Raw genomic sequence first — 21765 nt, forward strand, 5'->3', positions numbered from 1 at the left:
ATCAGCAAACTAAAAAGTCAACCTCCAGAATGGAGAAAATATTTGCAACATATCTGACAAATATATAAAGTCATAACTTTTATGACTCAACAATAAAAAGACAAATAACACTATTAAATGCGTACAAAAGATTTTTTTAAAAAAGAAGATATAAAAATGGCCAACGAGCACATGAAGAGGTGTTTAATACCATTAGTCATCAGGTAAATGCAAACCAAAATCACAAGGAGATTCCATTTTACACCCAAAAGGATGGATATACAAATAATTTTTTAAATGGAAAGTAACAAGTTTGGATGAGGATGTGGAGAAACTGGAACCCTTGAACATCACTGGTAGGAATGTTAAATGGTACAGTGACTGTGTGAAATAATTTGTCACATCCTCAAAAAGATCAACATAGAGTTACCATATGACTCAGCAATTCCACTCCTAGTATATAGACAAGAGAACTATAACCACGTGTTCACTCAAGAACTTGCACATGAGTATTCTTAACAATCTTATTCTTAATAATTGCTAAGTAGAAAAAACAAAAATGTCTATGATGAATGGATAAACAAAATGTGCTATATCCATACAATGGAATTATTTGGACATAAAAAGGCTTGTTTTTTCTTAATGTGCCTCAGGCATGAAACAGCTCTGGCCACCAAGACAGGCATCAAGCTAGGATGAACTAAGGGCTGCATGTCTGCTCTGACCCTGATTGATATAAGAACAACACCACCAATCAGGTGTCTCCTTGCCCATTGCCAGGGGGTGGCATGTTTTGATACATGCTACAACATGGAAAACCCTTGAAAACATTATGCTAAGTGAAAGAAAGCAGACATGTTACATGGTTTCATGTGTATGAAACATTTATAATAGGCAAATCTATAGACACAGAAAGCACTTGCCAAGGGATGGGATTAGAGAGGGCTTGAAAATGATTATTATAGGTACTGAGTTTCTTTTTGAGCTGATGAAAATATTCTGGAATTAAGAAATATACTAGTGAATATAAAAATTAGTAATGTACTAAAACCCACTGAATCATACACTTTAAAAGTGAACTTTATGGTATGTGAATATTACTTCAATAATACAGGTTAAAAACAAACAAATAAAAAAGTACACAGAAGAAAAGCTGGCCATAAGGACAAACCAAGATTTTAATAAAAGAGAACTTACCCCAAATGAATTATATCCAATAAGCAACACAGTAGAATGCAGGCTTGAAAATATCTTGGAATCCAAGTAAGGTGTTAAGTCAAACCAATGGACTTCATATATTCATTCAAAATAAATTTATTGAGTACTATTCTGCTCCAAGTGTATTTTAGCATCTGGGATTATGGACAGGGACAAAATATGGTCTCTGCCTTTAAGGATATCACTGCTTAGAAACAAATGAGAAAACAGGCAATTTAAATATAACATAAGTGCTATGATTACAAGGAAGCAGGATCTGCCCTAGAGACAGTCAAAAGAATCTTTCTGGAGGATACTTAATATGAGCCAAGCTTTGCAAGGTAAATAGGGTTTAGCTAAATTAAGGTGGTAGCAGCAGTGGGTGGGGGAAGATGGTAGAGATGAGCCTTACAGCAAAACAAAATAGCTTATTTTCAAAAAGTTCAAGAGTGTGAGAGAGAAAGAATAGTAGATTTATGGGACTGCAAGGGTTTCAAGATGACCTCTTGGGTACAGGGTGCATATGAAGACATGGTGAGAGATGGGGCTGGAGAGGTTGTGGGTGCCAGCTCATGAAGAACTTTGTATGCTAAGCTAAAATGTACAAGCCAAAAACATACATCACAAGTATGATTCCCAAATGGGAAAAGTACACAAGACTTTTAAAATCATTGTTAGATTTCTTTCTCCCAGGAACATAACTTTTCAAACATCTATCTATTTTCTCTATTATTTCATTTGGGCACTAGACAGCTTGCGTTTCTCAGACACGGTGACTCTATGTAATATGGAGACAAATGCAAAGGTCAATTTGTGGAGCCTCATGGCAATAGTAAAGACACTGAGACTGGAATTCTCAAAGACAACCACAGCTCTTGGCCTTTTCCAGGAGCATCTCTCCTGATGCCAGAAATAGAAAAGGTCTGTCTTAGTTCTTGTATCTCTTTGTGCACCCAGAATAATGTTGCTTTCCTGCCAGGCATTTTGCTGACGCCTGCTGTAGTCCCCTATCCCCTCTTGTCATTTATTCATGAGATTGAGACATCAAATATTCCAAAACTTAGGTTTTGAAATAAGGCGTTGTGTCATTTTTTTCCAGGTTAGACATGGTAACAGAAAACTGAGAAGGAAACTAGGTAAGATGGAGCCAGCCTTATAGGTACAAACAGCACTATTCATTCTCTAATTAAGAACACTATCTTGTCAATGGGGAACAAATGCAGAAACAACTGCAGAGGCTTAAAATAGAGCATTTTAGGTTGTGTGTACAAAACAGCCTCCGAAGTGTTAAAACTGATCATTATTTTTAAAAGTAGAGTGATAATTTGGTGCTTTATACCCTATACATTTTTCCCACTTAAGAGACACAATAGTTCATGTGCTCTGGTATCAGCTTCCCTGCTAGTTACTTGCTTGACCAGTAACTGAATTTGACTGACTACTGTTGCCTACTCTCTCAACTTGAAACACTTTTCCATTTAACTTCCAGAAAGTGTCGACTCTCCTAGATTTCCTCATATCCCATTCACTACTCGTTTTTAGTCTCTTTTGCTGTTTTTTTCTCCTCTGTTCAGCCTCTAAATATTGAGGGCCTCTGGGCTTAGCACTAGTCTTTCTTCTCTTCTCTATGTGGCAATTCTCCCTAGGTTAGCTCATCCAATTATATCGCTTTGATATTGTCTATTAATTAGTGACTCCAAAATTATATCTTTAGGCGTGGCTTGTGTTCCAGGTTGCAATCTTGTACATGCAATTGCCTCTTTGTATGTCTATTAGGAAGCTAAAATTTTCTTTCTATAAAAATATATATTTTTTATTTTTTAATATATTTTATTATTTTTTACAGAGAAGAAGGGAGAGGGATAGAGAGTTAGAAACATCGATGAGAGAGAAACATCGATCAGCTGCCTCCTGCACACCCCCTAATGGGGATGTGCCCGCAACCAAGGTACATGCCCTTGACCGGAATCAAACCTGGGACCCTTCAGTCCGCAGGCTGACACTCTATCCACTGAGCCAAACTGGTTAGGGCAAAAAATATATATATTTTATTGTTGACAGTATTACTGATGCCCCCCATCCAGCCCCTACTCCTCCCACCCAGGCTTTCAACACACTATTGTCTGTGTCTATGTGCTATGCATATCTATCTATCTATCTATCTATCTATCTATCTATCTATCTATCTATGGCTAATATGCAAAGTGTCCCCTTGGGAGTTTGACCTGGGGACTGGGAGTTCGCTTACTCACTATGATGTGCACTGACCACCAGGGGGTGGCATAGAATGAAGGAAGGCCCTGGCCAACAGCCAGAAGGCCCTGATCAGCCCTGATGGCCAGCCAGGCCTAGGGACCCTACATGTGCACGAATTTCATGCACCGGGCCTCTATAATGATATAAATTCTTTGGTTTATCTCTTCCAGTGTTGTCCCTACTCCGCCCTGCTGAGATATGTCAGTCTGTTCCATGCCTCCATGCCTCAGGTCTTATTTTGTTGGTCAATTCATTTTGTTCATTAGATTCCACAAAAAAGTGAGATTATGTGGTATGTTCAAAACAAAGCTTTTGATTTCTATCTTTCTTGCCCCCAATCCTGCTTCTCTCCTAATCTCTCCCAACTCAACCATTAATATCACCACCTACCAATGGCTCAAGCTTAAAACCCTAGATTTCTCTCTTTTTTTTTATCCATCAGCAATTTCTATTAATTCTACTTCCAAAACACATGCTGAAACCATCCATTGCTATCTTTCTCCATTGTTATCACTCTAATTAAAGCTACCATTATCCCACTTGAATTAGCTAGTAACTAGTCTTCCACTTCTACTCTTCTTCCCTACAACCCATTTACCACCAGCAGCCAGAATTTCTCCAATAGTATCATCCCATATGTAGAATAAAATTCAGACTCTTTACCACAGCTTACAAGGCCCTATGTGATCTGACCACTGTTTACCTCTCTCACTGAAGCTGAAATCACTCTTGCATTGCTCACTGTATACCAGCCATACTGGACCTTTTATTCCTATAAAACATCAAACCTATTCATGATTTAGGACTTGATTTTGCTGTTTACTTTGCCTAGAAGACTCTTCCCATTTTGTGGGTCTGTTTTGTGAATAAAGTTTTATTATAACACAGCCATACCCATTTGTTTGCTACTGACTATGGCTACTTTTGTTGAGTAGTTGAGACAGATATCATATGACTCACAAGCCCTTTAAGCAAGGTTGTCTAACTTGGCTGGATCTTTGCATGGCTCTCATTATTTAGGTTTTTGTGCTAATATCACTCCCTCAGAGAGGTGTGCCTTCTCTCCCACACTAGTCACTCTTTTCTTCATGTCCTTCATTATCCTCTTTTCTTCATGTCTCTAAAATTACATTATTTATTTGATTAGTTATTGCCTATTAATTGCACTAGATTATAAGTTTCTCCATCATATTCCCTGGTGGATCCTTAGGCCATAGCACTATATATGGCAGTCCATAAATTCTCAATAAATATATATTAGCTAAATTAATATGTGAATGTAGGTGGGGCATCAAGTTGTTTACACAATAATGGTTTGAGTTAGGATTCCACATACATATAAGCTATAAAGCTTATTTAGGCCAAGTTTATGCTCAGGAAAGGAAAAAAAACTCTTAAAATAAAGGTACATGAGCATTAAAATATGGAGAATCACTGTGTAGAAAAACCAGCTTCAATTCCTATATAATAAAAGGCTAATATACAAATAAACCAAACAGCAGAACGCCGAATAACCAATCAAAGCATAATATGCTAATGATATGCTAAGGTTGCTCTACTGTTCGCTATGATGTGCACTGACCACCAGGGGCAGATGCTCTGACTGGTAGGTTAGCTTGTTGCTGGGGTCCAGCTGATTGGGACTGAGTGAGATAGGCTAGACACACCCTGGAGCCCTCCTGCGGTCCCTCCCCAGCCTGATTGTGCACCGGTGGGATCCCTCAGACTGACCTGCACCCTCTTGCAATCCAGGACCCCTCAGGGGATGTTGGAGAGCCAGTTTCAGCCCAATCCCACAGGCCATTCCCCTTGGGAGGGTACCAGACACAGGGCTCATGGCTGGCGAGTGTTGCTGCTGCAGTGTGAGCCTCTCCCAAACGGGACTAATTGGGCACGAGCCTGCGGCAGGCACAGTGGGGCCAGGATGAGCAGGAGCAGCAGGTAGGAGCTTCAGGTGGAGTTGGACTGCAGGTTTCAGCCAGATCCCTGCAGGCCATCCAGAGGGACCTCACCCATGCAAAAATTCGTGCATCAGGCCTCTAGTTAATTTATAATTATTTAATTTGATCCTCTAAGAGCACATATCTATAAATGTAAAAGGCTAATATGCTAAGTGCCTGACCATCTGACCAGTCACTATGATGTGAACTGACAACCAGGAGGCAGGCACTCAAGGCAGGAGCTGCCGCAATGCGCACTGGCACCACAGACCTGGTGCCCACAAAGCAACACTTGGCTTCTCTCAAGTGGGACACAGACCCCGCCATCACCCGGAAGCGACAGCTCACCAAATCGCAGCCAACGCTGCTGAGACCCCATGGTGCAAAATATGGCCCACAGCCCAGCCCAGCCCAGAAATGGTGGCTGTGTGTGCCAGGTAATGCTGTCACGTAGCAATGCCTGACTTCCTCTCCCTAGTGACGACTAGCCTCTTTGCAGTTTCTTTAGCCAAGGAACACAACTTGCTTTATAGCCAGATGTAAACATTTCACACTTTAACCAAATGTCTGTGAAGCGTTTTCCCATGCCTCATTTCATTTGATCCTCACAGAACTCCTAGAGTAGGTAGATAGGAGACTCAGTGGAATACTATTTTCTTTTCATTAGCCAGAAAACAGAGATTTAGAAAGTTTAGAAACTTGACCCGATTGAAAAGAAGAAATGGTGGACCTTGAAAATGACTTCAGGTTTTTTTACTGTGCAGAATATAGTCAAACACTGCTGCAGTTAAATATTTTTACCTTTTGTTCTCCCTGCCTGATCTACAATAATAATCTGTTTTGTATCAATATTTACTGTTGTGTTGCTGACAATTATCTTAACGAGAAGTTGGGGTGCTTCACTCGGCTGGAAAAAGTTGAGTTACATCAGAAAGCAGGTCTAATTAAGCAAATTTATTATTTATATATATATATATGTATATATATATATATATATATATATATATATATATATATACATGCACAATACATATAAAGCTCTCACTGGAACTAATCTCAAGCATGTGTTTCCATCTGTAATTGTTGATCGGGAATTTAGTTGACACTTCTATTATAGAGAAAGGGCGAATAGTGATATTAACATATTTCTTCCAATTAATTTCCTTTAATGTGCACAAATCCATGCATCGGGCCACTAGTTTTAAGATATTTTCAGAGCAACGGTTAAAGGAATCAAGTAGAAAGTTTCAAAAATTGCTTAACTACCCCTTCCAATCATCTGAAAATGGATGCTAATATTACCTAGTTGAATTCATTTTAATCAGCAGATGGAAGGAAGTGGGAATGGTAAGAGAGTTGAAAAATGACCCTTTTAATTGATTTCAAAACTTGGCTTCATTTAAGTCATCTCTGCACTTTTTCAGTAATTATTTTTGCTGCTGACTTTCTTTCCAGTGATGTACATTCTTGAACACCCTCTCACCCCTCCAAAAGTTCTCATTCTCTTATGTGTTTCTGCAGTTTCTCAATTTGTCTTTGAGCTCCCTCTGTTGGCACTAACAACACTGCAGTTTGTTTCTTCTGGAATACATACAATTGAGTATATAGGATGAAAATAAGCATATTAAAAGGGCAATCTTTTCTCCCTTTCAGTTATAGAAAATTAAATGGTATATTGATTCAGACATTTTAGTGAAAACAGCAGTTGGGATGTTCTATCAGGCACAGTCTGAATGACTGATTCAATCAGAACCCATGTTAACAAAAGAGTAATGTGGTTACTTTATTTTTTCATCTTAAATATTGGATCTTTGCAAAATCCATGTACTCTGTACATATTCTCTTGATTTCTGGTTTGGACACAATGAGATGTGTACACATGTGTTTTCAAAGTAACAAAGATTTATGTGATATATGTTAGTGCATCTATCTACCCCTTTCACCTTCTTTTTCTTAGATTATTTTAAAAGTGAGTTTGAGGGTATTAATAGTTGCCATATTCAACATAACTGACAATTTTTTCTAATAACTGCATATTCACTAGAAAATATTGATCAAGGATTGATTTTCCAGATAAATTGAGATAGCACCAAGTTGAAGGGGATGGTGAGAGTTACAGTTTCCCCCACATGTAACATTAGTAGCTGTAAGTACTCTCCTGTTTGTTCTGAAATGCAACTGAGAAGGCTGTATGACCTTGGGAAAGGGGCTTAACTTTTATGGATTTATTTCATTAATTACAGAATGAAGAAATTGTAGAGGCCATCTCTAATGATCTGGTGTCAATTGATATATTATCCACATAACAGCTTTTCCAATGAAAGCAGTCTAGTAAAGATTTATCTGAACAGTGAAATGTCTTTATTTTACATTTTAAAAGTTGGATGTTTTACATGTGAAAGAAATATTCAAACAATGACTTTTATGGAAAATGTGAAATATCATTAGCAGTATAAACACTAGTTATATACATTAGCAGTATACACTTTAGTTATGCACATTTGATTAGTTTATGAACAGTCTCCAAGATGCTAAAAACAGCTAAGACGATGTGGAACCAAAGTAGACATGCAAGAGTTAAAAGGGTGAAACAGGAAACTATCTGAAAGGGAATTTTTTCTTCTTGAAATTCCTCTGTGAGCAGAAGCAGCTGGCTTTTGGAAGCCTCACCTGAAGTTACCCATCCAGTAGGATGACATATTATTAATAAGATTAAAGTGTCTTCCTAGGAAGCAGCCAACCTCAAATGCAATTAGCATAAGTTATCATCCTGGAAGTTATAACAGGTACTACAAATCTATTAAAACAAGAAAGATGATGTAATAAGAAGTACCAATTGTAGAGTAATCATGTCCAAGTCAGCAAAAGGATTTATGGAGTGGGCCCTTGTCAGTCTCGCCAGCTATGCTAAGGAAGCTAGTACCTTGACCACTTAACACCTGGTTTGAGAGCACTCCTTTGTTACCAGAGCATGACATTTCTGCATCCTCCCTCAACCAGGACATCATCCTCATCAAACCACCTTTAGATCTTATGATCTCCCTTCTGGGAGGAGATTAGGCTTATTTGGCCAACAGGGACATTTCTGATTCCTTGTAACTTTTATTTATAATTCTAAGTGAATACATTCAATGTGTGATTTATCAACAAGTCTAATGAGAATTTAGGCAATGTCAGCTGGATCATTCTTTCCTGAGATGATCATCACCATTTCAGAAAAGTAGGGCTCAAAGGTGAAAGACCAGACCTTCCACAAAAGAGATAGCATCTCTTATTATTGCCTACCCAATTCCCAACTCGTTCAATTCTTAAAGATTCCTATATCATCAATATTGAGTGTGTAAGATCACAACATGACCTTTGTAATTACAAAGAACTATTTTATTTCTTAAATCTCTAATGTTAATACCAGTCTCAGAGTTACCTTTTATATAGCTCTCTCACTAACTTTACCACTGCTCTTCACCCTTACTAAGAGACTATTTCCTTGACTCCTTCATTTGTTTCCAGTTCTGCAGCCCCACAGTCTCACTTTCTTTCCAGTGCTGCCTGGAACCCATGGTCAATAACATAAATTTCTGTTTTATCATTCCTCTCAACTCCCTCCCACCCCTGTTTTAGTTTCATGTCTAGCTAATGTTTATTGTAAACTTACTAAGTGTCAGGCAATTTGCATAGATTCTTCCATCTAATTTTACCAACCCTATGAGCATTCTGCCCCTATTTTATAGATGAAGAACTTAAGTTTTTTGAGAGGACAAGGAGGTTGTCCAAGCTCACATACTTTGTAAGTAGCAGAGCCAGGACTCAAAGCCATGTGTGTGACTAAAATCTTCACTCTTAACCATAACACAATACTGCCCCCTGCTGCTGCACCTGCCCTACAAATTCTTAGCATACAATTTGCCTTTCTTTTTTTAAAATATATTTTTTTATTATTGATAGCATTACAGATGCCTCCCATTTACCCACTTTTACCTCCCTCTTCCCATCCCCTAACCACATACCCCAGGTCTTCACTACCCTGTTGCCTGTATCCATGGGCTATGCATATAAGGATATAAGTTCTTTGGTTTCTCTCTTCTCATCCCCCTATCCCACATTGAAGTATGTCAGTCTGTTCCATGCTTCAGGTCTTATTTTGTTGGTCAATTCATTTTGTTCATTAGATTCCACAAATAAGTGAGATCGTGTGATATTTGTCTTTCTCAGATTGCCTTATTTCACTTAACATACTATTCTCCAGGTCCATCATGCTGTCCCAAAGGGTAAGAGATTCCTTTTATTTATTTTTAGAACCAGAGAGATGGTAAGGAGAATTATGTATATGAATGCCTCTAAAAATCCTTGATTTCTTACCTCAATTGAGTCCTTCACAGTGCATATCCATACCTTTACTTATTATTAGTTCATCCCTATTTCTCAAAATAAGAATTCCAAATCTGTACCTTTCTACTCAAATTTTCTATCCAGCTCTCAACTCTCTGACTCTCAAAGAATCTACTGGGGTGAAATCCTTCATTCCCAGTATTCTACCTATAGTTTTTTCTTCTCTGCACCCTTCTATTCTTCTTCCCAATTGTATGAGCCTGAGTGTTTCTCCTCCTATTGAAAGTCAGCCTGTTCACTTGTGTCATCTGTTGTTTCTTCCTAAAACTTGCTCCTTCATATGCTTTTACTCAGTACTTGATTTCAATTTTTAATCGATTATCTCCTCATTCTCAGCATATAAATGTGTTTAAATGCATTCTAATCCTAAAGAAAAGTCACTCGATTGATTCTGTATTCAGCAAACCTTTAAAGAGTAGCCTATTTTGATATTTATTTCTACATATCATTCCCTTGTGAAATTAAGCCTCCAACACTCCACTTCACCTTTCTTCATTTGCCATCATAATGTCATGCATAAGAATACCATTTCTTCTTTATTTTGCCTGGCCAATGCTAGGTCATTTGGTCTCTATCTCTTTTTAAAATTCTTATTTTCCTTAGTTTACATGACACCAAATACTCCTGGTTGTTTTCCTTATGTCTGTTTATCTCTTTTTGTTCTTTTCTCATGGCCTCCTCTAGGTCTGTCTGCCCCTTACATATCACTATTCCCAAAAGCTTCAACCTTGAATTTCTTCTCTTCACATAAGAAGGTATGTAAAATTAGAGACCATCAACTTCCATCATTTTAAGTTTCATCTATGTGCTGTTTTCAGTTGATGGCATTACCTCTTTCTTTAGCGAAATAACAGAAACTACCAGATGAGAAATTATTTATCTTCCCACTGAAAATCTGAAGCCACAACCTCTCCAAGCCAAATAAAGATCCACACATTTCCACATAACTATGCTACAGGTCCTCAAAGTCAACATGCTCTGAACTCAATTTAGTCTTTCCACCAAACTTTGTTTTACTATTTATAATTTCACTCAACAAGTATTTATTTAATTCCTATTCATTCACTGAGGACTTCAATAAAAAAGGCGAACTCTTGTTCATATTGTCCATAAACCTATTATGTACATTAAACACATTAACATCATGCCATATTTGTTTTGTGTATATATTATTCATTGAAGTATTTTAAAATATAGATAGCATGAAATTTTATCCTGAAATACTTTAGTATACATCCATTTAAAAAACAAAACATTGTTAATCGTATTTCCCTAATTTTCCCCAAAATTTCTTTTATGGTGCTTTTGTATAGAATTAAGGTCCATGTATTGCATTTGATTGTTAGGCTCTTACATTCATTTCAATGTAGTACAGCTCTCCAACTCCCATCCTTTTTTTCCCTATGACATTAACTTATTGAAGAGCCTGAACCAGTTATCCTAAAGAGCTTTGTCTAATCATTTCCTTGTGTCATTTAACTAATTCCTCATTCCCTGTATTTTTTAAACTGGAAATTAGAAATAATGGCTTGATTAGATTGACGTACTTTGAAATAAATCACTCTGGATGAATCACTAATCACCCTGGAGAATATGTTCTGGAATGGGAGCAGGGGCAAGGAATCTTGTCAGGATGTCGTTGTAATAGTCTAGGTAAGAGATGATGGCGTGGATTAGGATAGAAGTAGTGGAGTTGTAGAGGAATGGTCATATTCTGTAAGTGTCTTGAAGGTAGAAGCAACAAAATTTACTGCCAGATGGGTTGTGGCAAGTGAAAGGAGAAAGATAAGGAATTATTTTGTAGTTTGAAATTGGGTAACTGGAAGTTGTCATTTACTAAAATGGGTAGACTGATATAGGAATAGATATGATGTAATATACAGAATTGATATTTGGACATGGTAGTACTTACAGGTCACCTTGACACCTCTCTTTCCTCATCTCCCCATATTTAATCATTAATATTTCCTGATTTTACCTATAAAGCACACCAAATTCAGTCTTTCCTATTCATTTTTATTACTACTGCCATAACCCCTGTTATCATCTCTCTACTGGATTATTACCATAAACTACAAACTTGGGTTTCCTCCATTCCTTCATCAGTAGGTCACCTGTGTGGTCTTTCTACAAAAGAAAAATCAGCTCATATCACTCTCCATCACATATAACATCTCCACTAGTGTTGCTCATTTGCCTTCGTGTCTGTGCATCTCAACAAAACCCATAATTCTCCCCATGATTTGCTCTTAATTATTTTTTGTTACTCCTTCACTCCCTCCACCCCCTTTTACTCTCTGTTTTGCCCATAGTAAACTCTTGTATTTAATCGATAAAGCATGCTGCTCCATAACCCTGGGCCTCTGTATCTGCTGCTCTTTGTATTTAGATGTTCTTCCTCTCTAAAAAAACATAGGCAATGTCTCATTTAAATTTGAATCTTCAGAATTTAGCCACGTGACAACTGACTAGGTGGTAGTCAGTTACTTCTGATCACTAAACTGATGTACCCTGAGAAAACATACAAGTTAGTTTTAAGCTTTAAAAATTCACAAGGCTATACATTACCTTTTCTCATACCATATCACCCCAAATGACCCATATAAAATTCTGGATTCAGATAAATATCATACATACTGGTTAAATATAATCTAGGCTAGGCACTATAGAATTGGAGCTTTAGTATCTCTTGGGACTTTCTTTGAACTGTCTGTCATTTTGTATCAGTTTTAAAAAGTCATATATTTTACCTCTAAACTTAGAGAAATTAAAATTATGAGGAGCACACAAGAAAGCATTATACAAAGTAAAATTGTAAGGTGTCATTATTGCTATTATAAGAGTAATTGTCTTCAAATGAAAGAGTCTATCAAAAGCAGAGCATGCAAATTAGTGATTGATTTTTTTATTTGTCTTCAGGGCCAATTTGCCATAAACAGAGCAGAGCTTTGTGATTCATGTCGCTGATTCACGTGGGCACTCAGCTTGTGAATCCTGTCTTTAATTTAGCACTAAATGTATTACATTTCATTTTTCCTTGGCCAGAACTTACTTGGCCTTGGATTGCTAAATGAGTGCTGATTCACCTTCCAGGAAGCCAATTACCCAGAGAAAGAGCACTTAGTTGATGCTCATCAGAGTGTTATTTTATTTCCCCTTCATTGCTGGAAAATTTGGATTGGAAAGTTGAAGGAATCATTCTCCTGGAACCTAGAAGAGCAACAAGACAGTTTCTAGTTCTTCACTAATCCAGAGAAATGTCAAGAAATTTATTATTGGATTTTCCTTGTAAAAAACCATGACAGAAAAGACTGAGGACAAAAGATTTCTCAAGTGTTCATATTTCCTCTGTTGACAAATTCCCAATGCTGTAATCCAAAGTAAAAGAAGAGGTTCTCTTTCAAAGACAGATTTTCCCCTTTCACTCATCTCTGACTTCCCATTCTAATGATTTCCTAACATAGCACACACTACATCAGTCATTCTAAATGTAAAAATGACTAATATTTGAAGAGTTCTTAAAGAATAAATACTATAGAGACATGATGAATTACAGATGCATGGTCTCATTTCTTCAACAAACGAGATGAGCTCTCAGCACATTGGTCAAATTTTACCAGCATGGGTGCTGTGTGCTTGGTAAGAGGACTGGACTAGGGATCAGAAGCACAAATTCTAGTCCAATTCTCCTACAAAATAACTTACTGGATTATCTCTTTTTCTTTCCTTGGATCTCAATTATTAAACTGTGGAAAGAAGTTAGGCATGAACTTTACATGTTCATCTACGACCTAAGGTTCTTTACTCTTTTCAAGCATGGATGTATCTTAGGCCCTCTTTGATCCTCAACTCCAAAATGCAATTCAACAAGTTTTTCTTGGTAAGATATATGATATACCTATTATAATAATTATCTGTGAATTTTAATGTTTACTTCTCAGAAAGAAATTAGGGCTTGTAAAAAGAAAAACCTATTTCAAAAGTTTCTTTTCTTTTCTCTCATTTCTTTTCTCTATTAAATAGAATGGTGGTTTTTATCTCCATTATATATTTGAAAAACAATAATAAATACAACTCAGATACTTCACTTAACTGGTCACTGTAAAGGTCTAATAAAGAAAATCAAACATTTCTAGTATCTAGCATCTCGTCAAGTGCTAAACTCAATAGTAGTCCCTAAATCAGTGCTTTTAGGTCACCTGGAAAAATATCCTTGTATCCACATATGAACTTTAGTATTTCAAAAGGCAAGCCATAATTTCACAATAAGTAAAATCAAATATAATGAAGCATCTTAGCTCCAATCTTCTCATTAAGATAGGATATTTATGTATTAAATATGTTTTTAAGAAATTATCAGAAACTTTAGGACTCTGGTTTTATACCATGTAATCTGGTCAAAAAGGCTTATTTCTGTTTCTTGGAATATAAAAGAACAATCTAAAAAAACAGAAGGGAAGTAGGCCATTTCTATACCAACCAATTGACCTTCAGTCAGAGTGTTTGTGATTTTAAGTTATTTGGTTGCATTCAGTTATTTAAAAAAGAACCAATTAATAGTTGACTGACTGAATACAACTGGTGGTTTGCAAATTACCAAGATTTTTTACAAGATTCAACTTTCTTGTTCTACTTTCACATGGTTTGTTTAACTCAATTCAAGCAGGGGATTTTATTCCTCTCCCTAGTATGAAACTTGTATATATAAAGAGCAGTGCCTAAAACATAATAGGTTATCAATAAATATTTGAAATATAAACCAAAATTATCAGTGGCCTATACAGTGGAAAGGCCAGGGAGGATTGGGGGTGGGGGTAAGAGATCAACCAAAGGACTTGTATGCATGCATATAAGCATAACCAATGGACACAAGACACTGGGCGGTAGGGGAGGCCAGGGGAAGGTAAAGGGGAGGAAAAAAAAGGAGACATTTGTAATACTCTTTGTAATACTTTAAACAATAAAAAAATTTTTAAAAAAGTCAAATGGACATCTATTTACAATTGTGATGACTGCCTATTTTATTCTTGACATTTTTGACACTATTCACTAGAGTCATTATGCCAAACTTGGTTTCAAATTCTCAACTTCAGGAGAATCAATGAATTACAGAATTAAAAGGTGTCATATAGGATAATTGGTTCTTACAGAAGGACTTATCTCATTGCTTCCACAATAAACACAAAAGTAGGGATAGTTAAAACTAAGTATTTTGTGAAGTTAAGTCATTAACAATGGACTAGGAATAGAATCCAATTTCCTCCTCTATCCATGATATATTAAGCATCTCAATCATCCTTTCAATAATGAGGAAAAGAGTATTCTATTTTGTTTCCTTTGTTGATAACATCCTGATGACTAAGTGGATATTTTAATAGAATCCAAATTTTAATCTAAGAATGCATTTAAAGGATGCACCTCTCCTAAGAAATTGAGACCTGTTTATCTACTGCAAAAACCAGCCAAGACAAACATTGAATATATACCTAAGATATAAATTTAATAGTATTCTTTTTCCCCTCTCCTTCATGATATTAAAGTTCAAATTTGGGATCCACTTGTTGGTTAGTCCCATGCTCAATATAACCAACCCGCATTCCACAATGTCTTTTGTGGTGCTTTATCTCCTCAAATCAACTACCATTAGTTTTCATTAATTCCATGGTAGCTCTTCACCATCTGTCTCTATCCTCATTGGTTGGGAACTAAATAACAAGTGGGGTTTGTCCTATCTATCCAGATTATCAGGGGATAATCACTCAGAAAGCTCTAATCCTAGATTTGTGTACTAACATCTAAAAAATTGTCTCTTCCCTGATAGTGACAGATGATGTTCTGAAAGGCAATGAACCAGAGACTCAATGCCATGAACTGGAATTGTCATGCAACAGCTTTTGTCACTCCAATGGGAATTCAGATTGAAATGCAAATATGAAAAATATATTTAAAGGCAGAATCGGCTCTTGGGAAAAATTCCATCATTTCTTCAATATAATTTTGTGTTGATATATTATTCTATTTTCTTTATTGTTTAAATTCTCACCCAATGATATTTTAATTGAGAGAGAGAGAGAGAGAGAGAGAGAGAGAGAGAGAGAGAGAGAGAGAAACATTGTTGTGAGAGAGAAACATCTATTGGATACCCCCCATATGCACCCAGATAGGGGATCAAACCCATAACCTAGGCATAAGCCCTGACCAGGAATCGAGCCTGCAATCCTTTTGGTGCACAGAACAATGCTCCAACCAACCAAACCAACCATCCAGGGCTTATTATCCTATTTACTTAAAACTGTCTTACCCAAATTAAAAATTTGCTCTAGAAAAACATCCATTACAATGGTGAAGTCTTTCACTCTTTCTAAAGTCAAGATAAGTGACATTAAAATATGAAAAACAGGTGGATGCCTTAGAAAGTTTATTCAATTTCTGCATTATTTTTGCTTCCAATAATTCTGAATATAGCAGGGCCAAAAAATGATGATCTTTTAATTTTGAATGACGTTCAGCAATTGGCTTAATATTTCATAAGGAAGCAAGGGTCTAAAATATATATTTCAAAGAATAAATGACTTGCAAATGCTTTGCTTGTGATGTAGTTCATTTTTATGAATGGTCTTGGAAATGGTCTTTTAATTGGGAAAGGAGCTTTGAAAATACATGAAAAAATAAACTGCAATTAACCAACATCTAAGCATGTGCCCCTAGTGGGCGGCAGAACTTGCAATCCAGGTATATGCCTTTGACTGGGAATCAAACCTGTTACCCTTCAGTCCGCAGGACAACAATCTAACCACTGAGCAAACCAGCCAGGGCCCCTAGTTTGCTCTTGATCACAGTGGAGGCAAAGGCATAAAGTCTTTCAGAAGGCATAATTTCCCTCTCTGTTTTTTTCTACAAAGAATCTTCATGGAGAAGTCTGGTGAATAAAATTTCCACTGTATTATATATCACTGGAACTGAACTCAAAAGGGTTAGAGAAAATCCCTAAAGGGACCTGCAAGAGAATTGAGGATAAGGAAATCCTTGATCAAATGTATCCAAATAGGAGCATTCTCTGAGTAGTTAGTGATATGAAATAATTAACATATTTTAGGCAATATAACAGTCTTGTGATAATGTTTTACAAAAGGAAACATTACCTATTAAAGATGCATACTGAAATAATTACAGACAAAATCGTTTGTGTCTAGAATTTGCCTTAAAATAATCCAGTAGAGAGGGAGAGTGAATACATGGGATTTGTTGTATTATTTCTCTACTTCAGTATATGCTTGAATTTTCTATAATAAAAAGTTATTAATTAAGCCAGTTTATCATCTACATAGGATCTTTCTTAGAAGATAATACTGGAAAAAGACCTACATCATTTTAGCACACCAGAGAGAAAAGGCTACATTATTTTCTATTTATCTGAAATTCAAATTTAATTGGATGTCCTGTATTTTTATTTGCTATGTCTGGCAAACCTAATCTGTACCCCAGAATGACCATTGATGCTATCCTTCCACCTACTGGCCCCAATGTACCATCTGAAGGTTCCATGTCCCCTGGTTTCATTGGCTGATCTAAAACTAACCAAGGCCCAAATCAGCACTTCCATTTGGCCATTTCAGTTGAACAGGGCTCTAATTTATTTGATATTTGAATCTTCAAAATAGATTCTGCCATAGCCAATCAGAGGTTTCTGTAAAAAAAAAATATATATCCGCCAACCCACCAGTGCTTACATATAGAAAGCAAGATTTGGATCAAAGGTTCGGTGGGTAGAACCTGTGTAGTGCTGTGTAAAAACAGTTTCTCATCAAACCTGGTATTGGGCCAGAATCATAAATTGCATTGCTGACACTTCAGTTCACTATTTTTACAAAGGAAAATATTTTTGCCAAGATGAACATCCAGGGGAAAAGCCAAATCCTGATAGCCACAGAAACCGTTGTTGTCCTGAATAAAATATCCCTAGAAAAATCACATTAGTTGCATACAGAAACTTCTCAACTGCGTAGGCAAACTTAATTTTATCTGGCTCTAGCCTCCTTTCCTCAGTTCACTTAACCCTCTCACCACACACACAGTTTTGGAAGTTTTGCATAATGATCAAAGCACAAACTAAAGATGCTTTTTTTAAATTAAATATGAAATTTTTAAAAATGCAAACAAATTCAAAATACTATTGTGTATAGAAATAGTGTTGATAGGCAGGGATTTGTTTTCATTCTATTCAACTATAACATTTATTAAATACCATCTACATGCCACGTAATGAATTCTGAAATTTCTTTTTTGAAACAAGCCATGTATTATACAAATTAAGGAGATCGTTAATGGTGCCTTACAAGTTACCAGGCATCTTCCACAGATTACAGGGAAAGTAAGAAAGGATCCTCAGACTTTCCTCATTTTGCTGAGTGTCACTTGATTAGGATGGACTTGGAAGCCTTGTTAGCAGCTTGGGTAAGTCTGTCAGATTCATGGCAAACTTGACTTTTTTTATGGCTACACAATATCAAAATTGCTGTCTGAAAATTGAAATGTTGACATATTTCATTATTGGATCTATCAACCAGATATTATATCTGGAAGACACACACTGTGATAGTAAGGTCAAAGGCATTGGAGTTCGACATACGAGTTGGAATTCTTGTTCCACCAATTCACTAGATGCTTGACCTCAAAAGAAGTTACTCAACCTTGATGAATCTCAGTTCCCTCATCAGCACATGAGGGATAATAATGCAGACATTGAGAGATTGTTGAGATGATCAAATGGAATTACAAATGTTGCATCTTCTGCTTAGACTTTCTTTCTTCTGTGTCTCATAGTTAACAGCTATGTGCTCCTTCACCAGTCTAGGATCAAATACTTTTACCTTTAAAAATAATGACTCTTAGCACCATTTTGTCACCATGAGAACCTATTTCACTCCACCACAGTATCATTCCTACTGGAATAATCCCACTTCTCATTTCTGGTAGCTCTCACTTGGCCTCTTAACTTGCAAATATGGTACGCCCCCTTGACACTAGAACATGCTTGCTATAGTGAGGCCTACTAGACTATGCCATCACGCCAAGGGTTATAATGTAATAGGAATTCCAAAGAAACTTGCCATCACTATTACCACTAAAATATTGGCACTACTACCATGAGCATGTTTTCTGACAGACCAACCCCAATTCTTCTAAGTACCATGTAGAACAAACAAATGTGCTGTCACATATACATTGTTAAAAGAAAACCAACCTGCATACCATTTTCCTTTCACCATTCATCACTGTGATGGCTTCACCACTATTTTCCATAGTTTAGAAGAAGAAAAGGAGGACTATACAGTCTCTTCCTTAGACTTATAATCAGTTATGCTGTTCAGCACCTTCACCCATGGTCTAGGCTTTCTGTCATACACACACACACTCTCAAATAGCCAATAATCTGAAAGCATACCTACAATGCATTGCAGGCAAGGGCAGGAGCACTTTTTAGCCTCCCAACAAATTGTGATAGAAGAAGCCTCTCACCTTTGAGGGGAATATAGTCTCAACTGCTGAGCTTGGGCTGCCGACCCATATTCCATATTCCCCCACAATCAATTATTCCTTAAAGGACTGTTTGTTTGTCCCTGCCCATCGATCTTAGTAGAAACCATCTAATCTCAAGCATCCAAGATGTCCTTAACATTTAATCTCAAAAGGAAAAAGAATTGGAGTCTTCATCTCTTCTTTTACTTTTATATTGTGGAAAAATAACAAACAATTTACTTTTACTTTTTTAAGTGTGCAGTTTAGTGGCATTAAGTACATTCACATTGTTATGCAACTATTACCACCATTCATCTCCCAAACTGAAACTCTGTACCCATTAAAAAATAATTCAACATTTTCTTTTACCCCTGCCCCTGGTAACTGCTATTCTACTTTTTGTCTCTATAAATGTGACTACTCTTATGACTGCATGTAAGTGGTAATGATACAGAATTTGTTTTGTTTTTCGTGACTGGCTTATTTCACTTAGCATTATATCTTCAATATTCATCTATGCTGCAGCATGTGTCATATTTTTCCTTGCACTTAAAAGCTGAATACTATTCCATTATATGTATATACTACATTTTGTCCATTCATCTGTAGGTGGATACTTAGATTTTTCCACCTTCCTGGCTATTTTAAATAATGTTATAGGCCTAGGGACCATACTCATGCATGAATTTCGTACATCGGGCCTCTAGTTTGTGTACAATATATCTTTGAGTCCTTGCTTACAATTTCTTTGGCTACAATTTCAGAAGTGGAATTATTGGATCTTTAATTGTTTTAGCTTCGTTCCTTTCTAACCACAGATTTTTGTACTCCCAATGCAAATTTTGATTATACTTTCCATAACTATTTCTCCTTTAAAACTTAGTTCAGGTTTCTCCAAGAAGCCTGCCCTTGCCATCCCCCAGCCTTCCAGCCTTGTTAGGTATTCTCCTTTGTATGCACCTATAGAATGCTTAGAATGCCTATATCTTATTACTTACCAGATTGAACTGCAGAATTGCTTACTTGCCCATCTTCTCCTCCATAAGAGTACAAGCTCTATCAGGGCAAATATTCCTCCTATTTAGCACTGCATTCTCAGCTTCTAGCATTTCTCCTGGCACTAATGGGTCCACAGGAAATGACAGGCCCTTCTCCAGAACTCTAAACAATTCATTTCAGTTGCTTTTATACCTACCCCCTAACAATGAATTTATTTGGATATTTTATCCAACTGTTTCCTGAAAGTGTTACCTTTAAGGGATTTCTGCACTATTAGTATCTTTCCTGTCCTCACATCCTTTCTAAAATGTCAAGAAATATTTTGGGAGCAATTTGTTCCCATCTTTAAAGGCTATGTCTATACATTTCTAAAAACTGATCAATTTGTGACTTAGTTAAATGGCAAACTTAGTCATGTTAATGCAATATATTTTGAGTTTCAAATTTCAAAATCACCCCTCAATTTTAATGATATCGCAATTTCATCTGATCTGCTTCTTGAGCTGTTAGTCTCATAGGTACAAGGTTAGGCTTGTTTTATTGTTTAGTGAAAATGAAAGTTGACAGCTCTATCCATATTAATAAAATTAATGAGGAATTTTGGAACAAGCACTAACAAAGCAAATCACTCCCTACAACTGTGCTGGCATAATGGGACTAAAGGGTCTTGCATATTCACCCTGTGTTTCCCCTGCAGTATAAAATTAAGAAACCAGCACCAGAAAAAAAGAATGGAATGCTTCTGCATATTTCCCAAGTTAAAGTGAAAAATTCTAGGTGAGTTTCTTTATTAGGCAAACTTCTTAGAAAACAACAGTCAGTTTTCCAGTAGACTCACTTTAACAGATACAAATAGTTTCTCCCCAAGTAGTTCTAAAGGGAAATGTAGATTTATTAGAATCATGAAGCCACTCCAATGAGGCAGGAGTCACACAGACACTGGAGTCAGAGGACTTGTGGTCAGACAGGAATGAGACACTGCAAGGTAGAACAGAGTTTCTCCAACTTTTCCAGCTACGTTCCCCCCCAGAAGGATAGACTTCAGTATATTGCTTTGAGATCTCATATTTTATCATCTAAATTCATGCAAATATTGCATTCCAGTCAAGAACATGTTCATATTTGTTTAAAATTTATGTTTTATTTTCTTTGAAATATTTATGTACCATTGAGACTAATGGTAATGATGATTATGACAATAATAATATAATAGTAATAATAATAATAATAATAATAATAATAATAATAATAATACATTGAGACTACTACTACCACTTGCTAATATTTAATGAGTGTTTACTATATGTCAAGCACTGTTTTAAGCACTGTATCTGGATTAACTCATACTTACAACAAACAACTTTCCCTGTAATGAACTAAGACATAAAGAGGTTAAGTAACTTGCCTGAGGTCACAAAGCTAGAAGATGGTGAAGTTGGGTTGGTTGATGCATTATATTTCTCTTTTCATGGTTTCATGTATCTTC

At 36.5% G+C, this 21765-nt stretch overlaps 1 pseudogene; it reads right to left on the minus strand.

Annotated features, from left to right (window-relative positions):
* Positions 1 to 619: 619 nt before the first annotated feature.
* On the minus strand, positions 620 to 764 carry LOC118654887 (annotated as a pseudogene).
* Positions 765 to 21765: the final 21001 nt, after the last annotated feature.

This window comes from Myotis myotis, unplaced genomic scaffold (assembly GCF_014108235.1).
Source record: "Myotis myotis isolate mMyoMyo1 unplaced genomic scaffold, mMyoMyo1.p scaffold_m19_p_4, whole genome shotgun sequence".
Taxonomy (NCBI): domain Eukaryota; kingdom Metazoa; phylum Chordata; class Mammalia; order Chiroptera; family Vespertilionidae; genus Myotis; species Myotis myotis.